This window comes from Macaca thibetana, chromosome 2 (assembly GCF_024542745.1).
Source record: "Macaca thibetana thibetana isolate TM-01 chromosome 2, ASM2454274v1, whole genome shotgun sequence".
NCBI lineage: Eukaryota > Metazoa > Chordata > Mammalia > Primates > Cercopithecidae > Macaca > Macaca thibetana.
Window position 1 is genome coordinate 1977342 of NC_065579.1, and position 12932 is coordinate 1990273.

Here is a 12932-nt window from a genome sequence, read left to right on the forward strand (position 1 = left end):
TGTGCTTCTCTAGTTGCCAAACATCTGATTGAAGTAGATCACCTTGGCATTCGCGATATTAAGCATGTCTTTGTGAGGTTTTAGTTCCTGTTTCTTTTCCGGGTTAGATTGTACTCTGTTACGTATTTAAAGAATTTAGTAGACGCTTAGGAGGGGTCAACTGATAAGGTGGTCACAGTGTTTCACATGTATTTTTCTTACCCATTATGGTGAAACCCTTGTGACTTTTTTTGGGGTGTGGGTAATATTTTCAAAATTAGGGTAAATAGGCCATCAGGCTGAGTTGCGCATTCTCTTTTAGGGAAATACATTCATTCTCAAAGTATTCTTTGGTAGCCTTCTCATTGCTTTAGCAGTTCCTACTCTATTATTAGTAGAGCCGGAAATGGACCTTATATTACAGATTCTCCAAATATACTAAATTATGTTTTCTCTAAAATGATCATGTTTATAGCATGTTGATTTTCTGTTTTCTTTTTTTTGAGACAGAGTTTCAGTCTTGTTGTGCAGGCTGGAGGCAACGGCTGGATCTCAGCTCGCTGCAACTTCCGCCTCCTGGGTTTAAGTGATTCTCCTGTCTCAGCCTCCCAAGTAGCTGGGATTAGAGCGCCCACCACCACGCCTAGCTAATTTCTGTATTTTTGGTGGAGACGGGGTTTCACCATGTTGGCCAGGCTGGTCTTGAACTCGTGACCTCAAGTGATCTACCTGTCTTGGCCTCCCAAAGCGCTGGGTTTACAGGTGTGAGCCACCATACCCAGTCAGCAGCATGTTGATTTTCTACAACCAGATGACAAAGGACATTCTGAAGTCACTGATTTAAAAAGTCATGTTGGCCTGGTGCGGTGGCTCATGCCTGTAATCCCAGCACTTTGGGAGGCCAAGGTGTGTGGATCACGAGTCAGGAGTTTGAGAATAGCCTGGCCAACACAGTGAAACCCCATGTCTACTGAAAATACAAAAAAAAATTAGCTGGGCATGGTGGCGGGCGCCTATAATCCCAGCTACTCGGGAGGCTGAGGCAGGAGAATCGTTTGAACCCATGAGGCGGAGGTTGCAGTGAGCCGAGATTGCACCATTGCACTCCGGCCTGGGCAACAGGGTGAGACTCTGTCTCAAAACAAAAAAACAAGTCATGTTAACACATAGGTTGTCTAATATATTCAGAGTCTAGAGAGACCTGGTATATATCTGAGAAACCAAATAGCTGAATCTCTAAAATTTTATTTTTGTGTCTGAAATACCTTAATTCTGAAGTTTTAATTGATGTTGAATTTCAGATTCTGACAGGAGACAAATAGAGGTATATGTGAAGGGTTAGTATGAACCCAGGGTTACAGTTTCAATCGAAACTGATACTGCAGATTTAACATTGAAACAAAGCAGCTCTAGGGAGTTGTAACAACCTAGCAAAAAGTGAAGGTTAGAAGTCACTGACTGGCTCTTGAGGCAGTCTTCTGACTCTCAAACTACTTGAGACTAAAATTTTCAAGAATTTTTTAACTTAATTTTTTAAAGATATAATTTATGGCTTGGCGCAGTGGCTGTCGCCTGTAATCCCAGCACTTAGGGAGGCCGAGGCCGGTGGATCACCTGAGGTCAGGAGTTTGAGACCAGCCTGGCCAACATAGTGAGACCCTGTCTCTACTAAAAATACAAAAATTACCTGGGCGTAGTGGCACACACTTGTACTCCCAGCTACTCAGGAGGCTGAGGCGGGAGAATCTCTTGAACCTGGGAGGTGGAGCTTGCAGTGAGCCGAGATCAGGTCATTGCACTTCAGCCTGGGCGACACAGTGAGACTCCCTCTCAAAAAAAAAAAAAAAAAAAAGATACAATGAAATACATAGACTTTAAGAGTTTTTGTTTTTTAAAGCATATGTACACAAAATGGAAGACAGAAAAACAGCAAAAACATTTTGGAAGTTGGAATGCAGATTGATTTAAGCAGTCCGCCCGCCTTGGCCTCCCAGAGTGCTGGGATTACAGGCTTGAGCCACCACACTTGGCCGATATAACTTTTTCATAGTGAAGCTTCAGTTAACCTGTACAGTGGCTGCGCTGTGAACTTTCACCCAAATATTGGGCTCGTTAAGGGGCTGTTCAGGCTTGGGGCTGTCCTAGGGTCAGTGAGTATCTATCTAACAAGAGTGTAAACCTCACTTCTGTTTCCCTTGTGTGTGTGTGTTTTATCTTTGAAGGAATGTTGATATTTGGTCAATATGAACATACAGCAGCATGGCTGGGAATACAGGGGCAGAAATGTAAAGGAAACCGATGTGAAGTTTGCTTTTAATTCCTGGGCCGTTTTATTTGAGAACCTTCAATGGCAGTGTCTTGTCATTGCTCCAGGGTCAGATTCCCTAAAGAAGGGACCTCCTACTTGGAGAGTACAAATCGGGCTTCCAGCAGTCTGGTTGCTAAACTGAGGGAAAGGCTGAAGGTCTTAGCATTCATTTTATAAACATTCATTCATGTTCATTTAACTCAACTATTTTCAGTAAGATGACCTCATTCTCAGCTGGACCAGTTGAAAAGCGTTCCAGTCCAGGAATTCTTTGTTTTTACATAGGATTGTTTTAAGCTGCTACATGTGGTTAGTGGCTGCCATATTGGATAGTAGAGCTGCACTATCCAATGTGGTAGCCGCTGGCCATGTGTAGCAGCCTAAATCTAAATAATTAAAATTAAAGGTTTAGTTCCTCACTTGCGCTAGACACATTTCAAGTGCTTAATGGCCACATTTGCCCAGAGGCTACCATAGTGGGTAAGACATTTTATTGGGCTGTGCTGTTGTAGTTTAGAGAAGAAGACTCCAGGTTTCTTCAACGATGGGTAGGGGATAGTTGGCTGGTTTTGTGGCGTGTGGGAGGATATTTAAATCATTTGACCAATCCTTTTATTTTTAGCATCATATTCACATTCACATCCCTCTGTAGAACAATTCCTGACCTGTTTTGAGGTATTGTTCTTTAAATTGCTTTCCTCCCTGCAAGCTTGAGATTTAACTTTTTTTTTTTTTTTTTTTTTTTTTGAGACAGTCTCGCTCTGTTGCCCAGGCTGGAGTGTAGTGGCATGAACTTGGCTCACTGCAACCTCCACCTCCCAGGTTCAAGCAATTCTCCTGCCTCAGCCTCCCAAGTAGCTGAGATTACAGGCGCACGCCACCATGCCCTGCTAATTTTTGTATTTTAGTAGAGATGGGGTTTGCCAAGTTGGCCAGGCTGGTCTCAAACATCTGACCTCAGGTGATCTGCCCGCCTCAGCCTCCCAAAGTGTTGGGATTACAGGCGTGAGCCATGGCATCCGACTGATATTTATTTTTATTTATTTATTTATTTGTTTTTTCTTAAGACAGGGTTTCACTCTTGTTGCCCAGGCTGAAGTGCAATGGTGTGATCTTGGCTCACCGCAACCTCTACCTCCTGGGTTCAAGCGATTCTCCTGCCTTAGCCTCCTGAGTAACTAGGATTAAAAGCATGCACCCATCATGCCCAGTTAATTTTTGTATTCTTAGTAGAGATGGGGTTTCTCCATGTTGGTCAGGCTGGTCTTGAACTCCCAAACCCAGGTGATCTGCCTGCCTTGGCCTCCCAAAGTGCTAGGATTACAGGCGTGAGCCACCGCGCCCAGCCCCAACCAAGATTTAACTTCTTTAGATCTTTAAGTCAATCCACGTTCCAACTTTCAAAATGTTTTTGCTGTTGTTTGGTCTTCTATTTTGTGTATGTATGCTTTAAAAAACAAAAGCCCTTCAGTTTTATGTATTTCACTGCAAGTGAATTATATCTTTAAAAAATTAAGTTAAAAAATTCTTAAGATGTTGATCAAAGGATGGAAAAGTCTCAGATTGGAGGAATAACTTTTAGTGATCTATCCCATTGCATGGGAACCACAGTTTAGAATGAAGGCCAGACGCGGTGGCTTAACGCCTGTAATCGCAGCACTTTGGGAAGCTGAGGCAGATCACCTGAAGTCAGGAGTTCGAGACCACCCTGACCAACATGGTGAAACCCCGTCTCTACTGAAAATAAAAAATTAGCTGGGCGTGGTGGCGCATGCCTGTAATCACAGCTACTTGGGAGGCTGAGGCAGGAGAATCGCTTAAACCCTGGAGGTGGAGGTAGTAGTGAGCCGGGATCATCCATTGCATTCCAGCCTGGGCAACAAAAGCGAAACTCTGTCTCAAAAACAAAAAAAAAAGAAAAAAAGTGTATATTTCAAAATTGTTAAGAACAACAGATTTTTATTGTTCTCATGACAAAACATAAAGTTGGTGAGGTGATGAATATGCTAATTAGCTTTATTGAGTCTTTCTACAGTGTATATATAGATCAAACCATGACATTGCATTCCATAAATATACACAATTATTTGTCAATTAAAAATATGTAAATTACAACCTGGCCAACATGGTGAAACCCCCTTTCTACTAAAAATATGAAAATTAGTCAGTCCTGGTGGCACACGCCTGTAGTCCCAGCTACTTGGGGGGCTGAGGCTGGAGAATCCTTGAACCTGGGAGGCAGAGGTTGCAGTGAGCCGAGATATGCCACTGCACTCCAGTCTGGGTGACATAGTGAGACTCCGTCTCAAAAAAAAAAAAATTAATTTTAATTAGTTATTTAGGGATGGGTCTTGCTATGTTGTCCAGGTTGGTCTCAAACTCTTGCCCTCAAAGGATTCTTCTGCCTCAGCCTCTTGAGTAGCTGGGATTACAGACATGTACCATGGTGCCTGGCTGGTTTTTTCTTTTAAAAAATTAATTTATTCGCTCACATCTGTAATCTTAGGTACTCAGAAGGCTAAGTCAGGAGGATCACTTGAGCCTGGGAGTTTGGGGCTATAGTGAGCCATGGCAGACAGAATGAGACCTTCTTTTTTAAAAAAAAGAAAAGAAAAAAGATTAAGGGAAATTTTTTTATTCTTAATGAAGTTTTAGGAGGGAATGATGGTAAAATGTGTCTGCTTAATCTGCAGTCTTTATCCACAAGTAAAGTACTTCATCAGAATTTAAACACGTAGAAGAATCTCCGTTAAAAAATGTTTCAGCTTTACCCAGGCTTCCTGAGCAATTTTTATGTATCGCCTTCTTTATTCCACCTTGGTTTTTGTCCTTTCCCTTGTACTAAAATTTCTCCTGCAAATGTCAAGAGAATTCAGTGAACACTTTTAATCCTTATCTAGCTTGACTTCTCAACAACCTTTGACCATTTCCCTCTTTTTAGAAACTTGTTCTAGCTTTGCTGATACCACGTTTACCTGATTTTCCACCTTATCTCCCTGGTCATTCCTTTTCACTTTCCTTTGCTTAGTCTTCTTTCTTTATCTCACTCTTAAATCCTGGAGTTCCACCTGAGCACACCTGTATTCCCAGCACTTTGGGAGGCTGAGTTGGGCGGATCACCTGAGGTCGGCAGGTCGAGACCAGCCTGAGCAACATGGAGAAACCCATCTCTACTAAAAATACAAAATTATCTGGGCGTGGTGACACGTGCCTGTAATCCCAGCTACCTGGGAGACTGAGGCAGGAGAATTGCTTGAACCCAGGAGGCGGAGGTTGCAGTGAGCGGAGATCATGCCATTGTGCTCCAGCCTGGGCAACAAGAGTGAAACTGCCTCTCAAAAAAAGAAAAAAAAATCTTGGAGTTCCTTGGGATATTGCCCTAGGGTACATTCTCTTCTACCTTTTGCAAATTCTTTCTAAGTGATCTTATCATTTTCTATAGCTTTGGTTACTCTTAAGCTGAAAACTGGAATTCACATGATGTCCTCTTTTCAGAATTCTTGAACTGTGTATCCAATGGTATATATCCACTTGGATTTCTAATGGTCATCTCAAATTCAACATGTGAAAGACTAAAGGCATAGTCAGTATAACCTTCCCCTAATCTATCTCCATCTGTGTTTCATATCAGTGATACCACTATCTACCTAGTAACTGATACTGGAACTTTTACTCCCTACAGATAGGCTTTTGACAAATGACAAATCCTTTCTGTGTCCTGAAGATTGATTCACTTTGCTACATCCTCCCAGTTTTTCAGTCTAAGAAACTGTCACACTGTATCTGCATTGATTTACCTGTAACAGACTTCTAATGGGTTTCTTCTGCTGTGACCTTCTCCTAGGCATTCTGCACATTGCAGGTAGAATGATTTTTTTCAAGAATGTGAATCGGATCTTTGTCTTTCAGTGGCTTCATACCAACCTTATGTTAAGTATCACCGTCATGAATTTAGCTCTTCTGTTCCTTACCTACCCCTTTGGTGCCTGTGTTACTGAAGTTATTTCCGTTCCTTGGAATACTGAATTCTCTCTCTTGCCTAGTAACTCTTGCTCATCATTTGTCTCAGCTGAAAAATAATTTCTTCAGAGAAAAAATAATTTCTTCAGAGAGGTGTTTCCTGACCCTTTTGCCAGATATTTCCGTTGTACCCTGAATGTGACTTTTTTTTTTTTTTTTTTTTTTTGAGAGAGAGTCACCTAAGCGAGAGTGCAGTGGTGTGATCATAGCTCAGTGAAACTTTGACCTGCCATGGTCAAGCGATCGTTCCACCTCACCCTCCTGAGTAGATGGGAACACAGGCATGTACCACCACTTTTGACTAAGTTTTTCTTTTTTATTTTTTTTTTTGAGACAGGATCTCCCTGTGTTGCCGAGGCAGGTGATCTTGAACTCCTGGGCTCAAGCGATACTCCACGTCTGCCTCCCAAAGTGCTGGGATTACAGGCATAAGCCACCATGCCTGGCTGATATTGGCAGTATACCATAGTAAGAGTTTATTTGAATTATGTTATTTCATATTAAGAAGTTTGTTTATATATAAGTGATTTTTTTCCACTGACAAGGTAAAACAGTACTCTAGAGATTCCTAAATTTTCTCTGTTTACACCCTCCTTAATATGTTTTTTACATGTCCCTAAGCTTAATAGTTTAATTTATTAAGTAATTAGGTTCAAATAGCTTGAGAAGTATTTATGGGCCGGATGCGGTGGCTCACGCCTGTAATTCCAGCAGGCAGATCATGAGGTCGGGAGATTGAGACCATCCTGGCTAACACAGTAAAACCCTGTTTCTACTAAAAATACAAAAAAATTAGCCGGATATGGTGGCAGGTGCCTGTAGTCCAGCTACTTGGGAGGCTGAGGCAGGAGAATGGTGTGAACCCAGGAGGCGGAGCTTGCAGTGAGCCGAGATCGCGCCACTGCACTCCAGCCTGGGCAACAGAGCAAGACTCTGTCTCGAAAAATAAAAATGAAGTATTTATGTTCTCACAACCTAATCGACATCTAAGAAATCCACAAATTGAAAGACAAAATCAGATAGATGTGGTGGCTCATGTCTATAATCTCAGCTGTTTTGGTGGGCGGATCACTTGAGTCCAGGAGCTTAAGACCAATCTGGGCAACACAGACCTTATTTCTACAATAAACAAACAAACAAACAAACAAATAAATAAATCGCCAGGCTTGGTGGTGTGCGTCTGCTGTAGTCCCAGCTACTCAGGAGGCTGAGGGAGGATTGCTGGAGCCTGGAAAGTTGAGGTGAGCTCTGGTTGCACCACTGCAGTCCAGCCTGGGTGACAGAGTGAGACACTCAAACAGAAATAAGGAAGAGAAAGATAAAATGACGTTTTAATTTCATTCTTAAATAACTGCAGTTATTTACTGCATATACTTGTTGGGCACTACAAAACACAAACCCTGGAATCGTACTGGACGTGGCCACCCACATTACCTTTTACCTTTTTAATTAAAACAAAAAAATTTTTTTTTTGGCTGGGCATGGAGGCTTATGCCTATAATCCCACCACTTTGGGAGGTTGAGGTGGGAAGATCATTTGAGACCAGGAGTTCAAGAGCAGTCTGGGCAACATAACAAGAACCCATCTCGCTACTTTATTTTATGTTTTTAATTTCTAATTTTAAATATTTATTTAGAAACGGAGTCTCACTGTGTCACCCAGGCTGGAGTCCAGTGGCATGATCTTGGCTCATTGCAACATCCACCTCCCTGGTTGAAGCGATTCTCCTGCTTCAGGCTCGCGAGAAGCTGGCCATTATTGATGCCCACCACCACACCTGGCTAACTTTTGTATTTTTAGTAAGAGGGTTTCACCATGTTGACCAGGCTGGTCTCGAACTCCTGACCTCAGGTGATCTGCCATGCTTGACCTTCAAAAGTGCTATGCTTACAAGTGTGTGCCACCATGCCCGGCCACCATCTCGCTATTTTAAAAAATAAGTAACATTTGTTTATATCTTTGTTTTCTCCACTCATTTTTTGCTCTGAATTGGTATTTGCACAATATTTTTTTAAAATCACAGCAACCAACGGATACTCAGCTTTGCAAAGATTATGATATCATCAAAAGGAATATAGTGTGATCTATTTTGAAACTGAACTGTCTTGAACTAGTAGTTTACAGGGTGTTTGACGAGTATAGAAGATCACTTTTTCCCTGTAATTTAGAATTTCCTGTGGTGCTCTTGTGAGTTCTCTGCAGCATCCCAGGTTACCTTGGGCACAGTTTAGGAACTGTAATCCTAAACTGTTGATAGTTTGGTGTGTATGCTTTTAGACATTTTTCTTCAAAGATTCAAGCATAGGCATATATTTTTCCTTTTAACAAAAGTGGGCTGGTACTTATTGGTCAGCAACTTGATTTTTTTCATTCAACAGTGTATTATGGTAAAGGTGGTGGGTTGAACATATACATTTAATTTCATGCCAGCCTGAAAATTTCATTAAAACAATAGAGGACGTAAAAAACTCTCTAGGGCCGGGCGCGGTGGCTCAAGCCTGTAATCCCAGCACTTTGGGAGGCCGAGACGGGCGGATCACGAGGTCAGGAGTTCGAGACCATCCTGGCTAACACGGTGAAACCCCGTCTCTACTAAAAAATACAAAAAAAAACTAGCCGGGCGAGGTGGCGGGCGCCTGTAGTCCCGGCTACTCGGGAGGCTGAGGCAGGAGAATGGCGTAAAAACCCGGGAGGCAGACCTTGCAGTGAGCTGAGATCCGGCCACTGCACTCCAGCCTGGGCGACACAGCGAGACTCCGTCTCAAAAAAAAAAAAAAAAAAAAAAAAAAAAAAAAACTCTCTAGATCGAGCCGGGCGCGGTGGCTCAAGCCTGTAATCCCAGCACTTTGGGAGGCCGAGATGGGCGGATCACGAGGTCAGGAGATCGAGACCATCCTGGCTGACACGGTGAAACCCCGTCTCTACTTTAAAAATACAAAAAATTAGCTGGGCGAGGTGGCGGGCGCCTGTAGTCCCAGCTACTTGGGAGGCTGAGGCAGGAGAATGGCGTGAACCCGGGAGGCGGAGCTTGCAGTGAGCTGAGATCCGGCCACTGCACTCCAGCCTGGGCGGCAGAGCGAGACTCCGTCTCAAAAAAAAAAAAAAAAAAAAAAACTCTCTAGATAACAAAGAACAGGAACAATAAGAAGAACAACAATATTGTGAAAGCTGGAAAGCAGGCAAGACTAATGGCAACTAATTCGCCAACTTGAGAAAGCTGTATCCCAAACCAACAGTGGAGAGAGCCTTCAAATAGTCATGTTATGTTACCAAACCCTTTAAAAGTCTCAAGATTAGCTGTGTCATGTACTGTGGAGGTGAAGGTGGGACAGAAAATATGAGGAGTTGTTTGAAAGTCTGTTTCAGACAAGTATTTCCACACCTGACCTCCCTTTCTTCTCCGCATAGACATAAACAGGGTAACCTGAGACTTACTATCTGGAGTAGAAAACGATTGTTATCTGGACTGAGGGATACCATGCATAGTTAAGGATAAGGTATATATTATAGTGGAAATCTGTGTACTGAAGGCAGAAACCGTTAGCCTTTTTTCCTGACTTAGTTCTCAGAATCTTGCCCCTTTCTGCTGTTTCCCATTCACCAAAAGCAGCCTCTTTCAAGTCTTTGAGGTATTGCTTTGGTATAAACAACATGTCTTTAAATTACCTTTTACATTTTTTAAATTTATTTTTGAGATGGAGTCTTCCTGTCACCCAGGCCAGAGTACAGTGGCATGATCTCCAGTCACTGCAACCTCCGTCTCCCAGGTTCAAGTGATTCTCCTGCCTCAGCCTCCCGAGTAGCTGAGATTACAGGCACCTGCCACCATGTCTGGCTAATTTTTGTATTTGTAGTAGAGACAAGGTTTCACCGTGTTGGCCAGGCTGGTCTCGAACTCCTGACCTCAAATAATCTGCCTGCCTCAGCCTCCCAAAATGCTGGGAGTACAGGCATGAGCCACTGTGCCCGGCCTAAATTACCTTTTCATAATGTAACTTTTGGTTACTTAGTTTATGCTTCATCTGTTGACTTGAAGATGAAGATTTTCTTTTTCGCCTCTGTTCCCCACGTCTGTGTGCCTGCATACTTCTTATCTTCCTCCAAGATACCACTGTATCTTCCCACTGTGGGGATACCGTAATTTTTTCTAGAACTAATTTTCTTGAATGGGGGCAGTGTTACCATTCCAGGTGAGATAATTCTTCATTGCTGTGTTTATTGCATATATTTAGCGTCCTTGGACCCCAGCAGTAAATGTCAATACCAACTTGGATGTATTACAGCAACCAAGAATTTCCTACACATTTCCAAATGTTGGGTTGGAGTGGTATGGAGTATCTGGTTGAGAAGCGTTGGGTTAGATCTGTGTTTAGCTTATTACTGTTATGTAAATGGTAGTCATAGTTAAACCATGTAGTACACCAAGGTTTACAACCACTGTTTTCCCTTTCTTGTACATATTTCTGTTGTCCCTGAAGTTAATTGTCTTTATCTTTTGTTTAGTGTTGTCTGTACCTACTGCTAACTGCAGACTCTCTTCTGGTTGTCTGTATCTCCTTTATTTGCACTCATACATTTTAGAAATTCTATCGATATCACATTCTTGGAGCCTTTTGACCAACTTTTGACCGCTCCCTTCTGGATTGGTGGCCCTCCAGACTTGAGGCACATTGTCATTCTGCATCTATTTTTACTGTTATCTTTAGTATTCTCTTTGCCTGACCCTTGTTTTGGATCTCATTTCCTGCATCCTGTGTCTTCTTGACTTACTCTTATTTGCCAGAGTACCTCCTCCTGTGACTCTCTAAGAAGGATGCATGGGAGGTAAATATTTTGATAACTTACATCTCTGTAAACGTTTTTTGTTAGTAGTTATGTTAGTTTCAGTCTGTCATTTTGTGGTACTTTCTGGGAGATTGCTCAAAATTTTAAATGTTTCAGTGTTTCACTTTTAACTTCGAAATCACTTCAAATTTACCAAAAAAAATTGCAGAATATTACAGCTTTTCTATATGTTTCACCTAGCTTTGTTCTGATGTTTTGTTTCAGTTTTTTGTTTGTTTGTTTGTTTGAAGACATGGCCTTGCTCTGTTGCCCAGGCTGGAGTGCAGTGGCATGATCTCAGCTCACTGCAACTTTTGCCTCCTGGGTTCAAGTGATTCTCCTGCCTCAGCCTCCTGAGTAGCTGGGATTACAGGTTCATGTCACCACGCCCGGCTAATTTTTGTATTTTTGGTAGAGATGGGGTTTCTCTATGTTGGCCAGGCTGGTCTCGAACTCCTGACCTTAGTTGATCCACCCACCCCTGCTTCCTAAAGTGCTGGGATCACAGGCATGAGCCACTGCGCCCAACCTTGCTTCAGTTTTTAAGAAGACAGAGTCTTGCTATGTTGCCCAGGCTGATCTTGAACTCTTGGGTTCAAACAGTCCTTCTGCCTCCACCTCCCAAGTAGGTGGGTCTATATGTGTTCACCACTGTACCTGGCCTCTCCAATGTTACAGAATTACAGCACATTGTCAAGGCCAGGCAATTAACATTGAGAGAATACTGCTAACTGATCTACACACCTTATTCCAATTTTGTCAATTGTCACATTTCTTTTTCTGAACTGAGACTCAAGCCAGGATTACACCTTTCTTAATTGTCGTCTCCTTAATCTCAGTGTTTCATTCTAGGACAGTTCAGTCTGTCCTTGTCTTTCAGGACTTTGATTGACGTGATCGAAGAGTATTAGCCAGTTATTTTATTTTATTTTTTTTGGAGGTGGAGTTTTGCTCTTGTCCCCCAGGCTGGAGTTCGCTGGTGCGATCTCTGCTCACTGCAACCTCTGCCTCCCGGGTTCAAGCAATTCTTCTGCCTCAGCCTCCCAAGTAGCTGGATTACAGGCACGTGCCACCATGCCTGGCTAATTTTTGTATTTTTAGTAGAGACAGGGTTTCACCATGTTGCCCAGAGTGGTCTCAAACTCCTGGGCTCAAGCAATCCACCCACCTCAGCCTCCCAAAGTGCAGGATTACAGGCTGAGCCACGATTCCCTGCCGGTTGTTTTTAATATTTTTTCTATTATAAACAGTGTTGCAATGAATAGCCTTGTACATGTGTATATTTGTATTATTGTAGGCATGTCTTCAGGGTAAATTCCTTAAAGTGGGGTTGCTGGATTAAAAGGTAAATGCTTTTGTAGTTATTAAATGTTACCAGATTACTCTCCAAAAAGATTGGAACAATTTGTAGTCCTCCTAACAAAGTGTGGAAAGGCCCCTCTTCCCCACCAAGAGAATGTGTTATAATTTTTGCCAATTGCCTTATAAATGAAGTTGGACATCTTTCTTAAGCTTAAGAAACATTTAAAAAGCTTTATTTGTAAATTGTCTCCTTATGTATTTTTCCTATTTTCCATTAGGCTTTTTTTCAGTTATCCCTTAATTTAAGAGTTCTATCTATGTTAGGAATATTAGGCCTTTATGATACATGTTGAAAATATTTTTTTCTAGTTTAACAGTTATCTTTTCATTTTGTTCATTTATTATTTTTTTTTAACTTCCAAGCTTTCTGTTTTTAGTTTGTGCTCTTATTTTTAATTTTCAAGACCCCTTTCTCGTTTTTGACCATTCCTTTTGAAA

General features: G+C 42.1%; 1 protein-coding gene across 6 annotated transcripts in view; it reads left to right on the forward strand.

The window, feature by feature from the left end:
- SENP5 (SUMO specific peptidase 5) overlaps positions 1 to 12932 on the forward strand; it is a 73181-nt gene that overhangs the window by 2152 nt on the left and 58097 nt on the right. The window contains exon 2 of one of the 6 annotated variants that reach the window (XM_050779153.1): positions 6645 to 6775. The exons of the other annotated variants lie outside the window; for them this stretch is intronic. The gene's annotated coding sequence lies outside the window, so the exon portion shown is untranslated. The remainder of the gene's footprint in view (positions 1 to 6644; positions 6776 to 12932) is intronic. 6 annotated transcript variants of the gene reach the window in all.